At 44.7% G+C, this 5,825-nt stretch overlaps 1 pseudogene; it reads right to left on the bottom strand.

Annotated features, from left to right (window-relative positions):
- Window positions 1–472: 472 nt before the first annotated feature.
- Window positions 473–1,897, bottom strand: LOC113888058 (annotated as a pseudogene).
- Between the last annotated feature and the right edge of the window lie 3,928 nt (window positions 1,898–5,825).

Below are 5,825 nucleotides of genomic sequence, written 5' to 3'. Positions count from 1 at the left end.
CTCAGCCATTAAAAAAATACATTTGAATCAGTTCTAATGAGGTGGATGAAACTGGAGCCTATTATACAGAGTGAAGTAAGCCAGAAAGAAAAATACCAATACAATATACTAACACATATATATGGAATTTAGAAAGATGGTAATGATAACCCTGTATGCGAGACAGCAAAAGAGACACAGATGTATAGAACAGTCTTTTGGACTCTGTGGGAGAGGGAGAGGGTGGGACGATTTGTGGGAATTTCACTGAAACATGTATAATATCATATAATAAACGAATCGCCAGTCCAGGTTCGATACAGGATGCTTGGGGCTGGTGCGCTGGGATGACCTGGAGGGATGGTACGCGGAGGGATGTGGAAGGGGTGTTCAGGATGAGGAACACGTATACGCCCATGGCAGATTCATGTTGTGTGTGGCAGATCCAATACAGTATTGTAAAGTAATTAGCCTCCAATTAAAATAATTTAAATTAAAAAATAAATAAATGAAAGCACCTCTTCATGTGTAAAGTGAGGTAGTCTGACCTTGAGAATGCCCCGTCCCATTCTGGCACTGGAAGGGGTCATGCCAGGTGTGTTTGCAGTAGTGCCTGGTCAGTTCATCTGAGTGAGCAAACTTCCACCCACAGCCATCCAAGTTACAGTGGTAAGGTACCTCACCTGTGTGGGTGTGGAGGTATGCCTTGAGATGAAAACTCTTCATGTAGGTTTTGCTGTAGCCTCTGTAATCACAAGTGTGAGTGGCCATAGTTTTCTGGGGCCACAACCTTCTCCCCTTCTTTGGCTTGGACTCTTCCAGCATGCAGGAACTGGGTGGTATGAGTTCTTGGTAATGGAGCAGTGGGACTTGTGACTGCATCTTGTCAGGCAGAAAGGAAGGGAGGTTGGGCCTGGGGTGGGGATGGAAGCCTGCGGGGATGGGGAAAGGAGCCATAGGACAGGATGACAGTCTCTGCTGCTCAGCAGCTCCTGGGCACCCAGGGTCAGGGTAGTCCTGCTGGGGAGCTGCCACCCCAGGGGAAAGTCATGCACATGTGACTGGTGGCCATTGCTGAGAGGGGGTCCAAGCAGGAGGAGATAGTCTCCTGCTTGACCTTAGGGCACATGCACAGTGGCCCACTGCCATAGGGCACCGCCACCACCACCAGGTGGCTGCCATCCGAACTGCTTTTGCTAACACTGATGATTGACGGGCTGCCCTATTCACTGCCAGGAACACTTAGTGATGCCTTCAACACAAACTTGCCCATCAACCTGCCAACCTGGTGACTACAGCTGCTGTGGCAGAAGGTACACTGGGTTCAATTTGGGCTGTGGGAGCTCGCTGCCAGAGAGGCTCATGTTGCTGATGTTTGCCAGGTTGAAGGGAGTGTTGGAGGGGGTGCACACTTAGCACCATAGAGGAGGCTGCCACTGGAGCTGCCTGGTGCCGTATCAGTCCTGATTTGATAGCTGAAGCTTCAGGTGGAGGGAACACTGTCAGAACTGCTACTCATTGGGGAGGACAAGGATAATGCTGATGAGGAAACCATGATGGCCACTGACTCCTGATGGGACAACGAGTTGGAGAGGATAAAGTCTAGGTCCTGGAAATCACCAAACTCCTCCATCTCCCTCCAAGGTAGGAGAGCCACATTGCTGCTGCCACAAGCCCCAGTGATTCTGCCACTCTCCAGACCGGTGGCCACAGTCACTGCCGCCAGGTAGTAGGGGAGGCCAGGAAGCACCAGGGGAAGTCAATTCACATAGGAGAGCTCCTGCTGTCAGTGGCTATTTGGGGCACCTGCTAGATGCAGTGTCTTCGCCCTTCCTGCTGGGCTGGACTTGAATGTGGAGAAGGATAGGAGCAGTGTGTCACTGACAGCCATGTCAGACTCATCAAGTGTCTGCCTCATTAATGTGGGGGTCCCAAAAGCCCTTGGAAGTCTGAAGCAGTTGGGGGTACCTGAACCCCAAAGTCAACAAAGAGGAAAAGAAGACAGAAATGAAGCCAAAACCAAAAACCCCCAATTGCCCAAGATCCTTCTTCCTCGGGTTAAATATAAAAGCCTTTTAAAAAGTTCCTTTGTGTACAAAAGTTCTTAGAAAAGTTGTAAACTCGTAACCATAGACAAGCAGCAAGGCAAGTGAGTAGGTCTGGTGGGCAAGCTGTGCCGTCTTCAACTCAGCGGTATCCCCCGCCACTTTTGCCATCATCTCGGCCATCACCATGGGCACTGGGGCTGTGATGGGCAGGCTGTGATGCCAGGTGAGACTGGCCATGGCATCATGGATCCATGGACGGGGTGGTGGTGTGGGGCGTGGGGTATGGGCGGCTGCACCAGGCACCTGCAACCATGGGTGCTGGCCGATGGCAGGTGGCTGGGTGGGGTTGGGGGGGCGGTGATTGAGGGGCAGGGAGGGGCACTTGGCAGCTCCTGCCTCCAGGGGCCACAGCATCTGCGATCTGCACACTTACAGCTGCTGTCCCTCTCTCAGGGAACTACCAGGCTTTTTTTGATGTCGTTGGAAGATTTTTTATTACAGTTTTTGATTTCCATGTTTGTAATTGGTCTGGTCATATTTTCTTTTTCTTCCTGGTTCAGTTTTGAAAGGTTATACTTGTCTAAGAATTTGTCCATTCTTCCACGTTATTCATTTTATTGCCATATAGTTGCTCTCTTATTATGCTTTGTATTTTTGTGTTGTCTGTTGTAACTTCTTTTCCATTTCTAATTTTACTGAGTCTTCTCGCTCTTTTTCTTGATAAGTCTGACTTATGGTTTGTCAGTTTTGTTCATATTCTCAATGAACCAGCTTTTAGTTTTATTGATTTTTTCTATAGTCTCCTTCACTTCTTATTCATTTATTTCTACTCTGATTTTGGATTTTGTAACCCAAGAAAATAGCCTGTCACTATTTCCATTGTTTCTCCATCTATTTCCCATGAAGTGATGGGACCAGATGCCATGATCTTCCTTTTTTGAATGTTGAGTTTTAAGCTAGCTTTTTCATGCTCCTCTCTCAGTTTCATCAAGATGCTTTTTAATTCCTCTGCATTTTATGCCATAATGGTGGTGTCATCTGTATATCTGAGGTTATTGATATTTCTCTGGCAACCTTGATTTCTGCTTGTGATTCATCCAGCTTGGCATTTCACATGATCCTGTTACCATTTAATTTTTGTTTTGGGGATTTTTTGGTCAGTCTTTTCTGTGTTTTCTGTCTAGAGAAGTTCCTTTAGCATTTGGTGAGGAGCTGGTTCGGTAGTGCTGCTTTGCTTGTCTCTAAAGCTTTTATGTCTCCTTCATATCTGAATTAGATCCTTGCTGGATAGAGTAATCTTGAATGTAGGTTTTTCCCTCTCATCACCTTAAGTATGTCCTGCCATTTTCTTCTCTCCTGAAGGGTTTCTGTTGAAAGATCATCTGTTAGCCTTATGGCGATCCCCTTGTATGTTATTTTTGCTTTTCCCTTGCTGCTTTTAATATTTGTTCTTTGTGTTGAACTTTGTTACTTTGATTAATAAGTGTTTTGGCATATTTCTCCTTGATTTTGCCCTGTATGGAACTCTCTGGGCTTCCTGCACTTGGGTGGCTATTTCTTTTCCCATTTTAGGGAATTTTTGACTATAATCTCCTCAAATATTTTTTCATGCCCTTTTTTGTCTCTTCTGAGATACCTATGATTCAAATGTTGGGGCTCTTAAACTTGTCCTAGAGGTCTCTGATGAATCTGTCCTCATTTCTTTTCATTCTTTTTTCTTTATTCTTCTCTGCTTCAGTTATTTCCACCATTCAATCTTCCAGCTCACTTACCCATTCTTCTTCAGTTACTCCACTGTTGGTTCCCTCTAGTATATTTTTAATCTCAATATTGCATTGTTCATGGTTGACCGTTTATTCTTTAATTATTCTATGTCATTTTTAAACATTTCTTCCATTTTCTTGATCCATGTGTTCAGTCTATTTATCCATGGCTCCATTTTGTTTTGAGGGTTTTGGATCATCTTTACTATGATTATTTGGAATTCTCTTTCATACAGATTCCCTATTTCCTCCTCACGTGCTTGGTCTGGTAGGTTTATACCTTGTTCCTTCACCTGCTGCATAATTTTCTGTCTTCATTTTGTTTAGTTTACTTTGCTTGGGGTCCCCTTTCTGCAGACTGGAAGGTTGTAGTTCTTAATTGTGGAGTCTGCCTCTGGTGTGTGGAGTTGGAACAGTGCCTTGTGAAGGTTTCCTGGTTGAGAGATTTTGCCTGTGGATGGAGCTGGATCTCATCTCTCTGAAAGGCAGAGCCATATCCAGTATTAAGTTTTGGGATGTCTGTTGATTTGGTATGGCTTTGTGCAGCCTGTCTGCTAATGTGCAATGCTGCATTTCTGGGTTTTTTTAATATATTTATTTTTTAATTGAAGAATAATTGCTTTACAGAATTTTGTTGTTAATACCAAAAATCAGCATGAGTCAACTATAGGTATACATATGTCTCCTCCCTCTTGAAACTCACTCCCATCTCCCTCCTCATCCCACCCCTCTATGTTGTTACAGTGCCCCGTTTGAGTTCCCTGAGTCATAGAGCAAATTCCCATTGGATATCTCCTTTACATATGGTAATGTACATTTCCAAGTTGCTCTCTTCATCCATCTCACCCTCTCCTTCCTCCTCCCCCTGCTGTGTCCATAAATCTGTTCTCTATGTCTGTTTCTCTGTTGCTGCCCTACAAATAAATTCATCAGTACCATCTTTCTAGATTCCACATATATGCGTTAGAATATGATATTTATCTTTCTCTTTCTGACTTACTTCACTCTGTATGGGCTTTCCTGATGGCTCAGCTGATAAAGAATCTGGCTACAATGCAGGAGACCTGGGTTTGATCCCTGGGTTAGGAAGATCCCCTGGAGAAGGAAACAGCTACCCACTCCAGTTTTCTGGCCTGGAAAATTTCATGGACAGAGGAGACTGGCAGCCTAGTCCACGGGTCGCAAAGAATAGGATATGCTGAGCGACTTTCACTTTCAACTTTTCACTCTGTATAAAAGGCTCTAGGTTCATCCACCTCATTTCTACTGCTGCTGCTAAGTCGCTTCAGTCGTGTCCGACTCTGCGACCCCATAGACGGCAGCCCACCAGGCTCCCCTGTCCCTGGGATTCTCCAGGCAAGAACACTGGAGTGGGTTGCCATTTCCTTCTCCAATGCATGAAAGTGAAAAGTGAAAGTGAAGTCACTCAGTCGTGTCTGACTCTTAGCGACCCCATGGACTGCAGCCCACCAGGCTCCTCTGTCCATGGGACTCTCCAGGCAAAAGTACTGGAGTGGGGTGCCATTGCCTTCTCCAATCCACCTCATTAGAATTGACTCAAATGCATTCCTTTTTGTGGCTGAGCAATATTCCTTATATATATGTGCCACAGCTTCTTTATCCATTCATCTGTCAATGAATATCTAGGTTGCTTCCATGTTCTAGCTATTGTAAATAGTGCAGCAATGACTATTGGACTACTGGTGTCCTTTTCGTTTTTGGTTTCCTCAGAGTATATGCCTGGTAGTGGGATAGCTGAATCATATGGTGATTTTATTCCTGGTTTTTTAAGGAATCTTCATACTGTCTTCCATAGTGATTGTATCAATTTACATTCCCATCAACAGTGCAAGAGTGTTCCATTTTCTCCACACCCTTTCCAGCATTTACTGTTTGTAGACTTTTTGATGATGGCCATTCTGACTAGATATAAGAGACCAAGGGAACATTTCATGCAAAAATGGACACAATAAAGGACAGAAATGGTATGGACCTAACAGAAGCAGAAGATATTAAGAAGCAGTGGCAAGAATAC

Source organism: Bos indicus x Bos taurus, chromosome X, assembly GCF_003369695.1.
Source record: "Bos indicus x Bos taurus breed Angus x Brahman F1 hybrid chromosome X, Bos_hybrid_MaternalHap_v2.0, whole genome shotgun sequence".
NCBI classification, from domain to species: Eukaryota; Metazoa; Chordata; class Mammalia; order Artiodactyla; family Bovidae; genus Bos; species Bos indicus x Bos taurus.
The sequence above is the reverse complement of the archived record's forward strand: the minus strand, read 5'-3'. Positions and strand labels throughout refer to the sequence as shown.